The following is a 21,018-nucleotide window of genomic DNA, read 5'->3' as shown; positions in this document are numbered from 1 at the left end:
CCTTCGCTGTGTTTGTGGCTGATGGCTGCTTGGACTGATGCAGGTTTACTGGAGGTTTTTTCCTGTTAAAGGGTATCTGAAGTTGTCAGTAAGTCCAATTTAAGACTTTATGACTTTTGTAATGCCACCCTGAATGAAATTTCAAACCAATGAAACTATAAATATAGGGGATGGTTGGGCAATGCTGAAGTATTAAATTAGTTGCAATGTTACATTCTATTAGCATAGCAAATTCCCCGTAGTGACAAGCTTAAAGGTTTGTGAGTTTTTTTTGCACAGAATGCACCTAGCCTGGTATGGATTGGCAACAGAAGTGAGACAAACATCCAACCAATTGGTGATAAATTTGTACGTACCCATGGCAGGCTCAGAAAAGCTAATTAGCAAGGGTATATAAGCAGCTAGTTACCGGTAGCCTCATCCAGTAGCCTGGAGTCACAGAAGGCAATGAATATGTTGCAGGTGACTCAGAGTCCCACAAGAAAAAAAAAAAACCAAAATATTAAATAGTTCTGCCATGCCAAAATATAAGATATGTGATTAACATATTTAAGGCCACCTAACATTTTCATGAATTTATGAATTTTAACGGCTTAATGTTGCATGAAATAAGATTTTTGGCACAGAAGTTTTCAGCCTGTTTTAACACACTTGGAAATCCAGTGAAGTAGGTTCTAAAAAAGGGGCTGGTACCAAGCACTGGTGGAAAACCCTTATAATCGAGTAGACCTGCACTAAGACATTAATTCTCTGTTCAATGTTTTGGCTCATAAAGGGATGAATACATACATTCTCACTTAAACAAGCAAAATCATACCAGACTTGAGTGACAGTGAAAAAGCAACGTGCTCTTTGGATTTCATTGTTGAAGTAACCCGCTTTCTTGGAGGCTTTACCTAAAGCAACAGAGAGATGTCGGTTTCATGTGGATGAGGGCGTTTGGAAATCAGCCATTCAGCAGTCATCGCCTCTCTAGTCTTGATTTGTCTGAGATATGAGGGCTATGGGTGGGCGGTGCTGTGAAGACACAATTTCATGTTGCGCTGAAACATGATGTTCTCACAAAGGGGAATTCATTATCCATCTCGTTGTGGTTTCCCATATCCATATTACTGACTCCCTCAGGAGTCAGTAATATTGTCAAAACTGTTCTTTACTTCCAAATGATTTACACATCAATAGTGGGGTTTGTTTTTGCTTCAAACAAACCGCACTATTGAGGAGTGTGCAAAAGGCTTTTGATGCTTTTGCACACTCTGAGATGTTGTTCTGCATGTCTGGTGTCATAAGGGAGAGAATTCATTTTGCTAAGGGTGACTTTGTGGGAGGACCTGGCTTATGACTCAGACTTTGTTGATTTGTTATGACAGAGAACATCAGACCAACCATCAAACACCCTAACAATCAAAGGTGTGTAATTGAGTGGCAATGATTGCACCACAAAAGTGTCAGCAGTGCTGCTAAAATCAACTCCTAATAGTAGGATGCCACCCAACTGATTATTAGCTAGTTGAGCCGCACGAGCAGCTTCTCACTTAACACAGCTGATAATCAAATGGAGACAGTTAAAAATGTCTTTGCTGCCAACTGCATGTTATATGTTCTTATATTCTGCAGACATCATTATCATTTTGTGTAAATGAAAAAAGGAAGGGAGCTAATAAATGCTTGCCTGTGCTTCCCCTGCTCTGAATTTACTCAGGCAGGCATAAGGCTGGATGTGGGTCAGTGCGTCCCAGATTTGTCTGATGACGAACAGAGAGCAGCAGAGAACATATTAGTTTTTGTATAATATTTGCGAACCTCTCGGAAAAACAATATCTGACCTAAATCTGAAGTGAACACAGGAGCTAATTACATTTACAAGCCAGAGACTGAATGACATAATCCACAGACATAATGCCCTTTGAGGGAGAACTTTGGTGTGGACTCATAGAAAATTGTGATTGCTATTATTACAGGTTATATTGGTTGTTCCTATGGGTATTAAAATGATCAGTGCAGCAAACTAAGCCTTTTAACTCTGGGTCTGTGTTTAAAGGGACAGGATAGGTCCCCTGTATTACTTTAAAGGTGCTTATAGTTGGCTGTGGCTGGTTTTTGTATTTTTCTGATGACGCATATTGTAGTTATAAAGGCTTACTTACAAATACGTTCCTATGGATATATTGCTATGAGGTGAGTGTAACTAACTTTTTAGCTAGCGGTGTCCTCCACGACAAATGGTGAAATAGTTCAAGGGGTTTGAATACTTCTGGAATATTAAGTTAAAACCACGTTCCAGTTTCTGATTAAAATTCTGCTTAATTTTAGCAATGATGGAAAAGACAAAATGCTGGAAGTTTTTGTGATAATTTTAAACAGATGAATTTCTGAAGGAGTGTGTTGTGTGTGAATGTTTCTTGGTTGGTCGACTCTTTAAGTTTTGATGGATTGTGAACCCAGGTGGATACACTGTTTACTTGTGAAATGTTAGATAAATCAAATGGTGACCCATGAGTGCTGCAGTGAAACAAGCCTGCCAGTCTGATGAAAGTTTGAGATCTTTATTTCACATTTTAGGAAAAAAAGCAATTGTCAGAGCAGCCTTGTAGCATAACTCAATACATTCCCTGTCAGTTAAATACTGCTAGATGGGAGAAGCAAGGCAGAGAGGAGGCAGCAGGTGGATGGATCTGGAACCAAGGACTTTAATAAAACATAAAGAATAAAGCAGAAGCAGGTACAACAGAAACAAAACTACTGGGGTCAGCAGTAACATTTCAACAACTTAGGGTAAAGTACAGGAACAATACAAGAACCTAAGTATACATCAGTCACCAGTCACTTAAATAAAGAGGACTTTCTGATGTTTAAACCAACAATCCCAATGATGAAGGGAATTTAACTCAGATTTTATTTTCAACCATTTGGAATGAATAAAGTATTTCTGAATTGAATTGAATAAAGTAATTTCATATGGACACGTTCACTGCTTTTTTTTTTTTTTTTACAATGAAGCCTGTACTTAAATTAAGTAAGCAAATAATTGCATGCTGAGTCAAAATTAAAGGCAAACAGGGATTTTAATTGACTTTTGTCTGTAAATTAACTTTTCATGCTGATAAAACTTTTCCATTGCTGGCAGATTAGTCAAATGCCAGATAAACATAAAAACATTATTTTTTAAAGAAAAACAACAAAATCAATGCAAGCTGTGCGACAGGCTTTTCATTAAAATAGCTAAGAAAAAAACTATTTTCTAATTTTTTCCCTTAAAACTAAAAAAAATAGTCCAATTATTTTAAACAAGTGCAAGAAGAGGAAATTCTAGTACAGTTCCCTGTGGGAGTCTGACTCTATGGAAGCCCATTTCTGCCACTCTGTTAAAAAATAAAAAAATAATTATCTCATTATAATGAGATACTATCTCATAATAATGAGATATTATCTCATAATAATGAGATAGTATCTCATAATATTGAGATAGTATGTGCAAAAAAGAAAAAAGAATTCAGAAAATGATTTTATGAATATGAATGCAATGTAACAAGTACAACAGTCAACACAGTTGTGTCTCATAAAAAGATAGAATAACAAAAAACAGTTCCTATTTTTGTTTGTTCTGGCTGTGAACTTCTAAACATTTCCTACAGTCATTTTCACTTTACCTCTTCTGATTTATTATGTCAGCTAACAATTAACATGTTAATTATGGCAAAACAAAAGTCAGCTACATTTTATTGTCTGGCATCATGGCTTTCCAGAGATAGAATTTTTGACTGCTCCCCTGAAAGTTAGCAGATCTGAAAATGCAGAACTTGTGCATGTGTGGTAGAATATCTCTACTTCTTACAATAAGACGTTTCTTTGGCAACAATAATTAAGTAATTGACATTAAATGCTGCACAATTTTGACTAAAAAATGACCAGGGAAAGAGCAAAAAAAGAAAAACAAGTTAAGTTGCAATATTTATTTTCTATGTTTGTGATAATGTGGACAATGTCAATTCTGTACTGATTACATTTCAAATAACTTAAAACTTCAACTTTGAATATGTAAAAGTACAAATGTCATTCATAAATGACAACATGGCTTACAAATACTTAACATTTTGTACTTAATCCTAACAGTAAGTATTGACTCTGTTTTTTTGCATCAAAAATCACTACAGATTCCAAATTATTGATATTTTTAAGAAGAGTAGTGCTAAGAAGCCTTGTTGAGTTTTGACAACCTATCCTTAAACAAACCAACAACTGTGCTGCACAAATCAGCATTTACCTATCACAAACAGTTGATCCTTTTAATTACATCTGGAGAAAGTTTGGTAAAGGTAACATCACCCAGATAAAATGTTATCTCTAAAACTTTAAACTCTGTCAAGGAAATTTTGGGGAAAATCCTCAAAACATCAACTTAGATCTTGATAGACAACTTGTTACTTTAAATAGCCACCTTAATCTCCTTTTTTTTCCCTTTTAGGAGTTCCACAACTGTGTAGCTCCACCCTCTAATTCCATCACTTTCAAAACTTTAAATAATGTCCATGACCCATACATTAGACTCCAAAACTTTGTTCATTTCAGCACTGAAATCTGGATAGCTGTCATAATAGATTGACAGCTCAAGGACACAGCTACATGTGTGAGCCACAGGTCTTCTGAGAAACCCTTGAATCTTTGTGAAATCGATAAGAATTTTCTTATCCAGGACCTGGTCTGAGCCTGTGCAGAACCTTAGAAACAAGGACAGATGCTGCAAATCTGCATTCCTGATATACGTGCTAACGTACTTTTGAATATCCTTCTGATGAATATTCATTTCCTGAGGAAAGACAATGGACTTCAAAACTTTTCTTGCATTTGGTTGCAAGTTTTCATACAATGAAGAAAGGTCCTGGAAGCTGTTCCCGGTGATACTGAGTGTTTTGGCCCACTGTTCAATAACGTAAGCAGGCTCTTGGACAAGTGTTTTGTGTGCAAGCTCCTGGAGGATTTCATTTACATTGCTGGCAGTGGGCATTCTTCTGCAACTGTAGTTATCAAGAATCTCTATCAATTCTTCTTTGTCAACACTGCTGAAGTCTGACTGCCACGACTGAAACACAAAACGCTCAGATTCAGGCATGCACTTAAGGAAATTCTCCACCACCTCACTTTTTACCTGTCCAAAAGCTGCTTGCTCTAGTATGACAGGTGCAATCTTCTCTCTTGTCCATCCAAAGACAATTATTCGGCCTACACTCTCCCACTGCTGCTGTCCATAATCATGTCTCAGGAAAGGCACTTTGTAAGTGTTTCCTGTAGTACACTAGTCATAGAATTCTTTCCAGAATTCAGAAAGACAGTCTCTAACGACTCCTCCATCATCATAACCCATCTCAGGTGTTCCATCTGGCAGGACAAGTTGGATTTTGAAGTCTCTATCTAGAAGTCCATCATCACAGAAATGTGCTATGAGCTCAGGAAGTACCTGACCTCTGTGAACTACCAGTATCTTCTTCACTGCCTTGACAGATGATGTGGATTGAGGGGATAGAGGCAAAGTGTCACGCAAAATCTGTGGCTCACTGTCAGAAAACGGTCCTAGAAACACTATGTTACTGCTATCCAAATCCTCCTCCCTGAGCTCTGCAGAATGAAGTGAAAAGTTAATATTGTCATGATTTGTTATATTTCCAACAAATAGGAAGTCAGAAGTTACTGTGGATATTGCAGATTGGCTGGTCGCTGCAACATTTACAGCAGATGAAGAGGAGGGCTGATTCAGAGAACTGTCTTGATCCTGAAAAAGTGGTGAAGACAAAACTTCATCTTGACTGACTGACTGGTTAGCCTTCTTTTTACATGTGGTCAGGTAAAACCTGAGAATAATCAGTTTTGTAACATGAAACATTTGTCCAACAGAGATTTTGTCATCAATTGGCACTTTCTGATAATCTTTCAGATCTATTGCAAAATCTGTTATGGACCCTTCTCTATTTCTCCCATTTGGAAAGAAAAGGCCAAGAGCCATCTGGATTATCTCACATTTTTTAGCATCCTTTGATACATCGACCTTCCATGTTCCACCACCTCTTCTTGCTCTTACTTGTTTAAAAGCCTGTTGTTGTTCATCATAAAGCAGCCAGCCTATTTCTATTTTTCTCTTTGACTTCAGAGCATTCTTCTTTACAGTTGTTTCAGATTGCTCTTCTTTGTCCATACCACAGCCATCTTCATGAGCAGTTCTTCTTTTACCCAGCTTTGATTTCAGGCGCTCAAACAGTTTTGATTTGCGACTGTTTGGGGGGCCATTTTCCTTTCTTTTACAGTATCCTAACAGGGCTATGCGGTCTCCATATGATGGCAAATAATTCTTTAACTCTTCATCTGTCATGAGCTGGATGACGTTGGTATCAATCTAAATAAGGACAATAAAAAATATTTCTTTAAAACTACAAAAATGGAACTAGAATTGCATGCACATTATTTGAATTAAATTAGATAACATTGCTAGACACATGCTTTAAAAAAACTGTAGTTTTTGAAATACTGATTTTTTTCAGCTAGTACCTTCTCTCTCAGCATGGTCTTGATAGTTTCCTCTGGAATATTCCTTTGTTTCAGGAAATCACTCAGGTCATCCATTCTGTGATCTTACACTGGAAGAGAAGATACACAAGACCATCATCAGATGTTTCCAATAAAATATAAAGCAAGTCATACTACAAATTATAATTTTACCTGGAAAACTAATAATAATATAGTCATTCATAATGCCATCCATCAATGCATTTTCTAACACCCTTATCCCTAGTAGGGTCGGGAGGGGTCTAGTGTCCATCTACAGAAAACGAGAGGCGGGGTCACCCTGAACAGGTCGCCAGTCTGTCGCAGGGCAACACAGAGACAGACAGGACAATCAACCATGCACACACACTCACACTTAGGGAGAATTTAGAAAGACCAATTAACCTGACAGTCATGTTTTTGGACTGTGGGAGGAAAATGGAGTACCCAGAGAGAACCCACCATGCACAGGGATGCATGGTGGGTGCACAGGTGGTCTTTCTGCATGGAGAAAGCCCCCAGGCTGGGACATTCATAATGCCTTTAAGCACTATGTTTTTTTGTCAGATATTTTACTAAGGCTAAACTCAAACTATTTCAATGTTACAAATACATTTTTTCACCAATATATTTCTTTTTTTTTTAATTTAAAACTTTTGTTTTATAATAACTATAAACCACAGTTGCTTGTATAATTGCACAAATATATGCATATACAGTGGTTTTACTTTTAAAATGGACACATCTTGAGAAACTTCTTTAAATTCACAGAAAAGATAAGAAAACATTTATTGGTAATTAAGAACTGTACCGTTCTATATTGACATTGTCTTTAGCAGTAGAAAAGGAAATACACTGAAAATTAAGCCATCTGTGGAGAATACACAGATGGCTTAAAAATAACTCTTTGGATTAACATAAAAAAATCATGGAAAGATTTTCCACCTGATTACTTTGCTTTATTTCAGCACTATGTAATTTTGTTACTCCGATTTAAAGAAAATGTGTTGGTTCAACTTAACTTTTGTGGTTGATTCAACTTATTTACTTTAGTTGGACCCAATGTAATTTAATAGAACCAGACCAACTTATTTAACAGTGATACCTTCACACTACTTAATTAAGTTGATCCAACTCATGAAAATTAAGTTAGCTGAACAAACATGCTTCATGCTGAAAGAAAGCTATATAATCGTGTGGAAAATCTTTCCATGATCGAATTATGTTAATTCAAAGACATTTTCTTAAGTGCTATTAAATGAAGTGTTTTAAGACCACACTGAAAGAAGAAAGAACACTCAACAATGAGAAAAAGTACAACATGAACTGTATTTTCAAAATTGTTATCCATTTTCTTTTTACACAGCACAAAAAACAGCTGAGTTGAAAGTTGAAATAAACAACAAACGGTCAGTTTTTTTTTTCCAGAAAAAAACTGGGCTGTGTTTAGCATAGATCAAATTCTTAACAACATAAAAAGTGTCAGTAAATTTGCTCAACTTTGCGAACTGTAACAGTTAAAATTTAGTTTTCGACTGCGGTCTTTGGAAAAACATGTAAAGATAGATTGCCCAAGTTGTTCATCACTTCCACCCCGTCCAGGAGAATCCCAACATCCTCAATGGCATCGCCAGGCTCTGCACTCTCCGGTCGAATAACGAAGATTCCACAGACGGTCTCGGCCATTTGTGCACCTTGATGATGGGAACATGGGTGGGGTATTGCGGGGGAGAGATTTCACATCTCATTAAATAAAAAAATAACTTTACACTTATTTGGCTGACTCAACAACAGCTAAGGTCCATCAAAGACCTGTCTGTGTTAATTGTGAGTCCAGTGGTAAGATTTTCCATTTAGAAAAGGTACCATATTTTCTACATTTTCACAAAAATCGTCTTATAATCCGGTGCACCTTGTGGTGCGGAAAATACGGTATATTGTCTCATATGGAAAAACATGAAGAGAAGGGATGAATCCCAAATAGGCCCCATATTCCATGGCCTGTTCTCCTCAATTGAAATGACAGTCTGAGGATCCACCACACAGACTGTCATTCTAAACCAGTCCAATTTATGTGCAAACAAAGCCCTGACTCTGTACACAAAAAAACATCTTATACATGAAGAACCTGTCTTATTTCCTGGATGGAGGAAATGTCATGACTATGTGTTATTTCCAAATAGATCAGTACTAACATCTTAGGTAAAGTTACTTAATATTTTTGTCTGCGTATGAAACAATGCTGTTAGAAAAAAAGGCTAAATAAAACAGGCCAAAGATCTTTTTGTGGAGTTTAACTCACCTAAAAATCCTCATTTTAAACCCACTTAACAATAACTGTAATTATATCAATCTTACTAATGATTATCCTTTTCTGTGGGAGAAATCTAAAAGCATCTCAAAAGTCAAATTAAAATTGAATGTACCCAAGTGAAAAAAAGAAGAGTTTTAACGATCATCTCTTACTTAAAATTTATTGGTAATTCACAGGAAGTCCAATTAACTCCAACTGTAATCACCTCTTTTGTGGACACAAAGATAAATTAACATACCATGTACTCTTTCTCCAGCTTCTCTGGATCTTCATCCAGGTACGCACACAGACCTTTTAGGATCCACTCTCGTCTGACTTCAGCAGTGTTTTCCTAAATATGCAGATCAGAAAACAATGAGAACAACCGCAAAAATCCAGCAGTATACTATAGGGTCACATACTTGAAAACTTAGCTACATTCAAAGGAAGTCACAACGAAAGTGATCAGTGGCTTGCAGCCTATTTGAAAGATCTTTAAAATTGTTATTCTCCTTTCATTATGCCATGACTAAAATTAAGTTTAACATTTTATTTAAACTTCTAACTGAAGCTGTCACCTAAGAAATATTTATGTCTGAAACAAGGGTACAGTACAGGGGGATATACTGTGAAAAATCTATTTCCTCTGCCTTCTCCCAGTGCTAGAAACAACCAGTCAGTGGCAGGAGAGTTTTAGTGCTGTCAATCACAATCTCATGTTGCTGCTCATCCTTCTTCCCCCTTGCTCTGTACTATTCTGTAGCTGGCTGATAGCAGCTCATATCTACTAGACAGAGAGAGACAACACTCCTTACAGTTCCACATCACCACGCAAATAAAGACAAATAAAACAGACTTACCAAATACAAGTTCAGCTGAACCCTTATGATCGCTCTAAGACTTGATTCAGTCATTTTAGATCTGGCAAAACTTACCATTAGCCACTGAAATCTAAAACTTGATGGCCGATGACCCCCTTCACCAGAGCTTATGTAGGTGGATAACAGACAGGTGATGTTCTGAAAGAGATCAGATTTTCAAACATTAAAATATGTAATTCACCCTGAGCAGAGTTGTATCTGAACATTCAAACTTTTAGTACAAGTCTCTTGAATGGATCATGAATCAACCAATCAAATTTTATTTGTACAGCACATTTCAGCAGAAAGGCATTTCAAAGGGCTTTACATAATTAAAAACAGAAACACAGAGTCATGCAACATTTAATAAACAGTGAAACAGATAAAAAGTAAAGCCAAAAACATTAAAAACATTGAAGACATTAAAACCGCACTAAGCCTAATTTAGCTATAAGCAACTCTAAACAGGTGGGTTTTAAGTTGAGATTTAAAGGCACCCAGTGTTTCAGCTGTTCTGAAACTGAATATAACCACTGGGCACATGCAAGCATGTATGTGCAGAACAGTGGTGACTTGAACATGGTAGAAAGCAATAAAAATATAAAACATAAAAATCAAAACAAAAACCTCAACATTTCAAAATTAAACCGATAAACTTAAAAATTGTTTTTGAACTACAATTATTTGGGGAAAAACAAGTACAATAACAAAATACATCTTTAGAGCAGAGGAATATATGCATAAAAAAAAAAAAGAAAGCTCAAGTCTGTTCATGGACTAATAGGAATAATGGACAATCCTCTGAGTGTTTCAGCCAGAAAAAAATACTAGAAATCCATAGTTAGCAGGTGGACATTTATGTGGACATTGGAAGCACATTTAAAGCTCTAACAGCAAAGGTTTCCGCAGGTTTCTCTGACTCAAATTTAATACTTTTTATTATTAATAAATAAAGAATCTGTATTATGATAGAAATCCACAAAAGTGTGTGTGCATCCAATGTCCACTCTGCATTTACCTACATAATAACAGTACTGAAATTAAATAATAATAATAATAAAAAAACATTTAAATAGACTTATGTTTGGCCCCAGTGTTTAAAATCCACTAAACCTCAGACTTCAGAGTTTGTATGGCACCAGATGCTGAATTTACATCAGTCCAACTTTTTTCCAGGGAGTTTTAACAACCTGAGGAGGAGCAAAACTGTGACATTTATGGGGTCCGTTTTTTGTCTTGACAGCAGCTTTGAGACCCTTACACTGCTTCATGTGATGTTAGCATGATTTGAGTACATCAATTACATAGAAACGTGACCGAACATAGAAAAAAATGTTTTTTTTAAAAAGTCTGATGATTTTAATTTGCATCTTTTTATTTCGATTTTTATTTTGATTTAGACGGATGAAAATAGACTGAATCTTACCTTTTTCAAATTAAGCAGATCCAAATCAGGAATCTTCCCGCTTCTCTTGAAAGAACAGTTTGAAGTTTTCCCAGACACAAGATCTCGCGTGATCTCGCTAGCATCTCGCGTGATCTTCCGTAATTTCGCTAGCATCTCGCGTGATCTTCCGTAATTTCGCTAGCATCTCGCGTGATCTTCCATAATTTCGCTAGCATCTCGCGTGATCTTCCGTAATCTCGCCAGTGTCTCGCGTGATCTACGGGTCTCGCTAGACCCTCTTCGGCGGGAGATTAGTCTGACTAAATTGAATCACGTTGTCTCAACTTGAATACATTTTATTAACGCTAGGTTGTTGAATTTTATGTTTATTTGACGTGATTTTGTCATATTTGCCTTTGAAACATAAAATAATTCTGTTAAACATGTTATTTTTTATAAATGCAATAACCACTTCAATTCAGTTGTGCTTTGACACAAGCATGGAGCAAGCAGGAAATGGTGCAAATGTTAGAAAAACGCTGATTAATTACCAGATAACCATCACTTCATGTGATGTTAACACATGTTAGCCACTGACATGAGTACATCAATTACATAGTGTGAAGGTATCACTGTTAAATAAGTTGGTTTCAACTAAATTTGCATTCATCTTAATCAAGTAAAGTCAATTATTTGGTCCAAAACATTGCAAATTAGTTGGTCTGGTTCTATTAAATTACATTGGGTCCAACTAAAGTAAATAAGTTGAATCAACCACAAAAGTTAAGTTGAGCCAACACATTTGCTTTAAATTGGAATAACCTTAATAAATTAAGTTGAGCCAACACATTTTCTTTAAATTGGAGTAACAGAATTACATAGTGCTGAAATAAAGCAAAGTAATCAGGTGGAAAATCTTTCCATGATTTTTTTTTATGTTAATCCAAAGAGTTATTTCTTTCAGTGTACATAGCAACACTGATATGTGCACAATCCTGCCAGGAAAATTTAGTATTCTGTAAACTGCAGCTGGCGTTTTCCTGGCACGAAAAACAATCATCTCGCAGGGCCTCGTGTGATTTCCCATGATCTCGCGGGATCTGCCGTGATCTCGCTCGTCGCCTCCAGCACAAGATCAGTCTGACTATAATGAATCGTGTTATCTCAACATGATTCAATTTCATAAACGTTAAGTTGATGAATTTCTTGTTTGTTCAACATGATTTTATCACGTTTTTGTTTAAAACATGAAATTATTGTGTTAAAAGTACATGATATTCTTTTATTAATCTAATAACCCCCTAAGTTCATTTTTTTGAGTGTAGAGGTCTTTCAATAGAGAACGGGAGAAACACGCTATAGCAGAGAAGTCACTTACCTCTTGTGTGATCAGAAAAGGTTAGTGAAAAGCTGCTCCATGCTGTCCAGTCTTCTGTCTTTCTGAAACAACACACACTGTACAAAAGCAAGAACATGTTGTAGTGGTTGTTATTTGAACTTACTGATTAAATCAATAAAATAGATTTGCACACAGACAATATATATTTACATTTCTTTGCTTGTGGTTTAGTTACTTAAATTATTTAGAATTTAATAATAATAATAATAATAATAATAATAATAATAAGAGAGAGAGAGTACATGACATAAAATGCCATGACATATTTTAGTTTAACTTTTAAAAAATACATAGGCTCAGAGGTATTGTTTAGGTGTCGCAGTGATTTGGGAGCGAGATGCAGCATCTACGAACTACTCACCAATTATTTACACCACGACTTTGCACTCAAAAAAATGAACTTAGGGGGTTATTAGATTAATAAAAGAATATCATGTACTTTTAACACAATAATTTCATGTTTTAAACAAAAACGTGATAAAATCATGTTGAACAAACAAGAAATTCATCAACTTAACGTTTATGAAATTGAATCATGTTGAGATAACACGATTCATTATAGCCAGACTGATCTTGTGCTGGAGGCGACGAGCGAGATCACGGCAGATCCCGCGAGATCATGGGAAATCACACGAGGCCCTGCGAGATGATTGTTTTTCGTGCCAGGAAAACGCCAGCTGCAGTTTAGAGAATACTAAATTTTCCTGGCAGGATTGTGCACATATCAGTGTTGCTATGTACACTGAAAGAAATAACTCTTTGGATTAACATAAAAAAAATCATGGAAAGATTTTCCACCTGATTACTTTGCTTTATTTCAGCACTATGTAATTCTGTTACTTCAATTTAAAGCAAATGTGTTGGCTCAACTTAACTTTTGTGGTTGATTCAACTTATTTACTTTAGTTGGACCCAATGTAATTTAATAGAACCAGACCAACTAATTTGCAATGTTTTGGACCAAATAATTGACTTTACTTGATTAAGATGAATGCAAATTTAGTTGAAACCAACTTATTTAACAGTGATACCTTCACACTATGTAATTTATGTACTCATGTCAATGGCTAACATGTGTTAACATCACATGAAGTGATGGTTAGCTGGTAATTAATCAGCGTTTTTTCTAACATTTATTGCCTGCTTGCTCCATGCTTGTGTCAAAGCACAACTGAATTGAAGTGGTTATTGCATTTATAAAAAATAACATGTTTAACAGAATTATTTTATATTTCAAAGGCAAATATGACAAAATCACGTCAAATAAACAAAATTCAACAACCTAGCGTTAATAAAATGTATTCAAGTTGAGACAACGTGATTCAATGTAGTCAGACTAATCTCCCGCCGAAGAGGGTCTAGCGAGACCCGGAGATCACGCGAGACACTGGCGAGATTACGGAAGATCACGCGAGATGCTAGCGAAATTATGGAAGATCACGCGAGATGCTAGCGAAATTACGGAAGATCACGCGAGATGCTAGCGAGATCACGCGAGATCTTGTGTCTGGGAAAACTTCAAACTGTTCTTTCAAGAGAAGCGGGAAGATTCCTGATTTGGATCTGCTTAATTTGAAAAAGGTAAGATTCAGTCTATTTTCATCCGTCTAAATCAAAATAAAAATCGAAATAAAAAGATGCAAATTAATATCATCAGACTTTTTAAAAAAAACATTTTTTTCTATGTTCGGTCACGTTTCTATGTAATTGATGTACTCAAATCATGCTAACATCACATGAAGCAGTGTAAGGGTCACAAAGCTGCTGTCAAGGCAAAAAACGGACCCCATAAATGTCACCGTTTTGCTCCTCCTCAGGTTGTTAAAACTCCCTGGAAAAAAGTTGGACTGATGTAAATTCAGCATCTGGTGCCATACAAATTCTGAAGTCTGAGGTTTAGTGGATTTTAAACACTGGGGCCAAACATAAGTCTATTTAAATGTTTTTTTATTATTATTATTATTTAATTTCAGTACTGTTATTATGTAGGTAAATGCAGAGTGGACATTGGATGCACACACACTTTTGTGGCTTTCTATCGTAATACAGATTCTTAATTTATTAATAATAAAAAGTATTAAATTTGAGTCAAAGGAACCTTTTTTTCTAACAGCATTGTTTCATATGCAGACAAAAATATTAAGTAACTTTACCTAAGATGTTAGTACTGATCTATTTGGAAATAACTACCACACATAGTCATGACATTTCCTCCATCCAGGAAATAAGACAGGTTCTTCATGTATAAGATGTTTGGTTTGTGTACAGAGTCAGGGCTTTGTTTGCACATAAGTAGGACTGGTTTAGAATGACAGTCTGTGTGGTGGATCCTCAGACTGTCATTTCAATTGAGGAGAACAGGCCATGGAATATGGGGCCTATTTGGGATTCATCCCTTCTCTTCATGTTTTTCCCATATGAGACAATATACCGTATTTTCCGCACCACAAGGTGCACCGGATTATAAGACGATTTTTGTGAAAATGTAGAAAATATGGTACCTTTTCTAAATGGGAAATCTTACCACTGGACTCACAATTAACACAGACAGGTCTTTGATGGACCTTAGCTGTTGTTGAGTCAGCCAAATAAATGTAAAGTTATTTTTTTATTTAATGAGATGTGAAATCTCTCCCCCGCAATACCCCACCCTTGTTCCCATCATCAAGGTGCACAAATGGCCGAGACCGTCTGTGGAATCTTTGTTATTCGACCGGAGAGTGCAGAGCCTGGCGATGCCATTGAGGATGTTGGGATTCTCCTGGACGGGGTGGAAGTGATGAACAACTTGGGCAATCTATCTTTACATGTTTTTCCAAAGACCGCAGTCGAAAACTAAATTTTAACTGTTACAGTTCGCAAAGTTGAGCGAACTTACTGACACTTTTTATGTTGTTAAGAATTTGATCTATGCTAAACACAGCCCAGTTTTTTTCTGGAAAAACAAAACTGACCTTTTGTTGTTTATTTCAACTTTCAACTCAGCTGTTTTTTGTGCTGTGTAAAAAGAAAATGGATAACAATTTTGAAAATACAGTTCATGTTGTACTTTTTCTCATTGTTGAGTGTTCTTTCTTCTTTCAGTGTGGTCTTAAAACACTTAATTTAATAGCACTTAAGAAAATGTCTTTGATTTAACATAATTCAATCATGGAAAGATTTTCCACACGATTATATAGCTTTCTTTCAGCATGAAGCATGTTTGTTCAGCTAACTTAATTTTCATGAGTTGGATCAACTTAATTAAGTAGTGTGAAGTTATCAGTGTAAAATTAGTTAGGCTGGTTCTATTAAATTACATTGGGTCCAACTAAAGTAAATAAGTTGAATCAACCACAAAAATTAAGTTGAACCAACACATTTGCTTTAAATTGGAATAACCTTAATAAATTAAGTTGAACCAACACATTTCCTTTAGATTGGAATAACCTTAATAAATTAAGTTGAACCAACACATTTCCTTTAAATTGGAATAACCTTAATAAATTAAGTTGAACCAACACATTTGCTTTAAATTGGAATAACCTTAATAAATTAAGTTGAACCAACACATTTCCTTTAGATTGGAATAACCTTAATAAATTAAGTTGAACCAACACATTTGCTTTAAATTGGAATAACCTTAATAAATTAAGTTGAACCAACACATTTCCTTTAAATCGGAGTAACAAAATTACATAGTGCTGAAATAAAGCAAAGTAATCAGGTGGAAAATCTTTCCATGATTTTTTTATGTTAATCCAAAGAGTTATTTTTTTCAGTGTGTGGTAAACTGAACATGTGTCATTACAGCAAATAAAAGTACCACGTAATCCTCAGATATTAACTACAGTTACTGGAAAGTCAGTTGTGGACTGACTAAGTAAAGAAACAGAAAACGTTAGCTTCAAAGATATCCATCTTCTTAAGCTATCTTCAAGATTAGCTACCGTGGTCAGGATGCCAAATTGATTACTTTATACTAGCTTATGCTAGCTTATATTACAGACTTAAATTAACAAAACCACATTTCTTACCGTTGTAAACAGCTATATTTAGCTGAATGCTTGCTGGCGGCAGGCGCGACCGACGGTAAAGTCAAACGGTACAGGTGGACTGAACTAATTCGAAAGGGGGGTTCAACCTCCACAGTCCCTAAACGTCCTGAGCCGGTGTATACTATCTCATAATAATGAGATTGAGAGTGAAATAACTTTTTCTACATAACCAGAATAGTTCCATGAACTGCTGGTATAAGTTTTAAATCAATAGGACAATATTTGAGGAGAATAGAGAGGGGATGCATATCGTGGCAAGCTGGAAATCCATATTGCCAAAAAATGCATCCCTGTTCTAACTTGGAGAATTAAAAAGTTAACGGTGAAATAACTTTTTCTACATAACCAGAATAGTTCCATGAACTGCTGGTATAAGTTTTAAATCAGTAAGACAATATTTGAGGAGAATAGAGGGGATGAATATTTTGGCAGGCTGGAAATCCATATTGCCAAAAAATGCATCCCTGTGCTAAATTGAAAAATGAAAGAGTTAAGAGTGAAATAACTTTTTCTACATAATCAGAGTAGTTCTAAGAACTACTGGTATACGTTTTATATCAATAGGATAATATTTGGGGAAAATAGAGAGGGGATGCATATTTTGGCAGGCTGGAAATCCATATTGCCAAAAAATGCATCCCTATTCTAACTTTGAGAAATAAAATGTTAAGGGTAAAATAACTTTTTCTACATAACCAGAATAGTTCCATGAACTACTTGTATAAGTTTTATATTAGTAGGATAATATTTGAGGAGAATAGAGAGGGGATGCATATTTTGGCAGGCTGGAAATCCATATTGCCCAAAAATGCATCCCTGTGTTAAATTGAAGAATTAAAGAGTTAAGAGTGAAATAACTTTTTCTACATAATCAGAGTAGTTCTAAGAACTACTGGTATAAGTTTTAAATCAATAGGATAATATTTGAGGAAAATAAAGAGGGGATGCATATTTTGGCAGGCTGGAAATCCATATTGCCCAAAAATGCATCCCTGTTCTAACTTGGAGAATTAAAAAGTTAAGAGTCAAATAACTTTTTCTACATAACCAGAATAGTTCCATGAACTACTGGTATAAGTTTTATATCGATAGGATAATATTTGGGGAGGATAGAGAGGAGATGCATATTTTGGCAGGTTGGAAAAGCAAATTGCCAAAAAAAATGCATCCCTGTGCTAACTTGGAGAAATAAAGAGCTGAAAGGATTTCACCTTTTCTACGTAATGACACTTGTTCTCTAAAAAATGATAGCGAATGCTATCATTTTTATATCAACAGGATGGATGCAAATATTTTCAGGCTGATGAATTAAAATGCATTTCCTCCTACATTAACAGACTAGAAAGTTAAGCATGATGTAAAATGTTCTACATATTGGACCTCTGTTTTGTAATGCTTTTAAGCTGTTATGGTATCTAAAAACAAAGCAGAGAATTTCAAACCATTTGCGGAGAACGTTTTCAACAGAGACGGACTGAAAAAAAGTTCGACTCATATGTGTCAATAAAGGTGTAAAAACCGTATTTATTTCAAGTAATTTGCGAAATAAAATCAACCATTTTAGGAATTACATGGTTAAGAAACGTGATAATGTTACAAATATCTTTAAAATTTCCTCTTCGGTCATATTTCAGTCTGGTTTCTCGTCAATATGCGAGACTTTAGAGCGGTGCGCGCTCCCGCGAGAGGGGATGCAATTTTGGGCAGGCATGCGTTTCTGGGCATAACACCTGTTGTAGGTCGCCATCTTTCTTGAAGCAAAGTACAGGTGACGCTAACCAACCAATTGGGGAAGGTGTAGCCTGATGACGTGCCTCTCCTCATTTGCATTTATTTTTTCCTAAGTTTTGCGGGGAAATAGAATGTGATAAATAAGAAAATAAGGAAATACTAAATGAATAAGGGGAATTGGAAAATAAAATTTTTTTCAAACAAATGTTAAATGAAAAATAGATAAAAGAAAATGGGTAAATAAAAAAGGGGTATATGAGAAATTGATTAATGAAACTGGGAAATAGCAAATCGGGTTAATGGAAAAAGGAAATTGAAAAATGGTTAAATTAAAAAATAGATTAATGAAAAATGGGTAATTAGATAAAGAGATTAATGAAAAATGGATAAATGAAAAATAGATAAAAGAAAATGGGTAAATGAAAAAAGGGATATATGAGAAATTGATTAATGAAACTGGGAAATAGAAAATCGGGTTAATGGAAAAAGGAAATTGAAAAATGGTTAAATTAAAAAATAGATTAATGAAAAATGGGTAAATAGGTAAAGAGATTAATGAAAAATGGGTAAATGAAAAATAGATAAAAGAAAATGGGTAAATGAAAAAAGGGATATATGAGAAATTGATTAATGAAAGTGGGAAATAGCAAATTGGGTTAATGGAAAAAGGAAATTGAAAAATGGTTAAATTAAAAAATAGATTAATGAAAAATGGGTAAATAGATAAAGGGATAAATGAAAAATGGACAAATGAAAAATAGATAAATGAAAAATAGATAAAAGAGAAATTGAGAAATAGATAATCTGAACAATAAATTAAAAAAATGGCTTAATGAAAGCTAAATTATTTATTTAATAAATTTTTTATTTATTTCACTCATTTTCTTCATTTTTTGATTTATTTTACTCATTTTTTATTTATTTCACCCATTTATTTATTTATTTATTTATTTATTTATTTAATTTTGGCTGAAATGGCTCTTGTTAGGATGGCCCTTAGCGGCTGGAGGAAGTAGGAGACCTGAGGCAGAGAAACTGTGCAAACCCACTGGGTGTTTATTCACCAACATTTAACAGACAACAACCCTGGTTACAGTGGCCTAGAGTCTTAGCAGCAACACACACTGTGGCCAACATGCAGCCTTTTATAGTCGCTGGCTGTTCCAATTCACAAACCCACCAAGAAACAGGGTAAAACAAAATACATACACACAAAATTTGACAAACTAATTAACTAAATCCTCAGTATAATATATATTGCCAAATACTATTAATTTTAAGCATCTCTAAAACACATTTTTATCAATATAAATATAAATCCAACATTAAATTTATAAAATGCCTAGTTCTACTGCTCCCCCTCTTTCATCTGCTTTGGTCTCTTCTGGAACCTTTAAAAGGTGCTCAGGCCCCTGGGGAATCTTTTAGCCTCAACACCCTGCAGAGAAAGAGAGAGGTATGCCACACCCACACAAAGCCTTCAAACAATCACAATACTTATTTTATCCTTTTGTTTGCATTTTAACAGGACACCATCAGTTCCAGCTGAGATGCAACTGAATAAAACACACAATCAATAAAACATTTCAATCTGTTTGTATCTGTTTCATTTCATTCATCATGCATTTATTTTATCATTTAACACATTTCAAGTGTTGTGCCACCAAGTAATGAAGATCTTCATTACAGCTCTCCATAGAAGAAAATGGTAAAGTTTGAAATAATTCCTCAGTTTTACAAAATCAAGTTTTTACACTTGCTTGAGGTGTTTTTTTGTTTTGTTTTGTTTTTCTTGAAAGAGAGTTAATGTACTAAAGGGGAGATTGAGACACTTTTACAGAATAACTTCTGATGTAGCAAATTATCTCCACCCACTGGCATGTCTGTGCCTTACTAGAGGCACAAAACTCACATGACAAAGCCCAGGCTGCTTCTGGGATGTGTTAGTTTGTAACTTCTGCATCTGGTTTATTACAACCAGACCAGATTTTAGATGGCCACATACTTTCTTTGAAAGAAAAGAAATTCCACTTCTTAGACCAGACATGTTGAAAATACAAGGTATTGTTGTGACATGCAGAACAGAACCAACTCTTGACAGACTTTTCTTTAGCTCCTTCATTATTGCTGCTTTGCATTTTGGCAGCCACTCTGACCAGTTTTCACTACCCCTGCTGCTCCATATTTTCTTAATTTAATAGTCACAGGTGCCATAGGTGGTGTCATAGAAACATAAAACATGGATGTCTTTGTACCCTTGTACAAAAGCTGGTACCTTTATAAAATTGCATCTTTTTGATCCGACCAGGAGAGCTGAACTCGATTTCACCTGAGACAAATTCACTGATGTGTGAACTCAAGGAGACTAAATTCAGAAACTGAATTTATACATGCTTCAACAACATATTGGTTGAAGAATATACACATTTAGCCAACTTTTTTTCTCCTCTAACCACATTGCTTTTTTTATTTTAATTGTTCACAATGTATATCCCATAAAGCAGAGGATAAGGGATGACATATTTAAGACTTCTACAGGTCTATGGTCAGGAAAACCAAAAGTACAGCTAACATCTCTGCAGACCCCACACATGCTGGACACAAACTGTTTACACTTTTACTTTCAGGTTGGCACTACAGAGTGCTGTTTGCAAAAATAACAGGCACCATAGAGTCAGCCTGAGTAGTCAGCTACTCTGCTGGGAGACAAAATAGGCATCTTTTCAATGTCACAACAAGCATTCTTTTCTGCTTTTCTTTATATAAAATATTAATTT

General features: G+C 35.3%; 1 long non-coding RNA gene and 1 pseudogene across 1 annotated transcript; both read right to left on the bottom strand.

Moving 5' to 3' along the window:
* Positions 1-4,079: 4,079 nt before the first annotated feature.
* LOC106914489 (uncharacterized) lies at positions 4,080-6,859 on the bottom strand (annotated as a pseudogene).
* Positions 6,860-7,957: 1,098 nt separating this feature from the next.
* On the bottom strand, positions 7,958-9,936 carry LOC148159834 (uncharacterized). Its single transcript, XR_015762926.1, has 3 exons — positions 9,763-9,936; positions 9,087-9,179; positions 7,958-8,228 (listed from the first exon to the last, which is right to left on the bottom strand). It is a non-coding gene; the product is annotated as an uncharacterized LOC148159834 (long non-coding RNA).
* Positions 9,937-21,018: the final 11,082 nt, after the last annotated feature.

The sequence above is a fragment of the Poecilia mexicana genome, unplaced genomic scaffold (genome assembly GCF_051168715.1).
Source record: "Poecilia mexicana isolate PSO_F unplaced genomic scaffold, ASM5116871v1 scaffold_5, whole genome shotgun sequence".
Classification (NCBI taxonomy): domain Eukaryota; kingdom Metazoa; phylum Chordata; class Actinopteri; order Cyprinodontiformes; family Poeciliidae; genus Poecilia; species Poecilia mexicana.
Note: the sequence above shows the minus strand (reverse complement) of the source record. Positions and strands in the feature narration are given on the sequence as shown.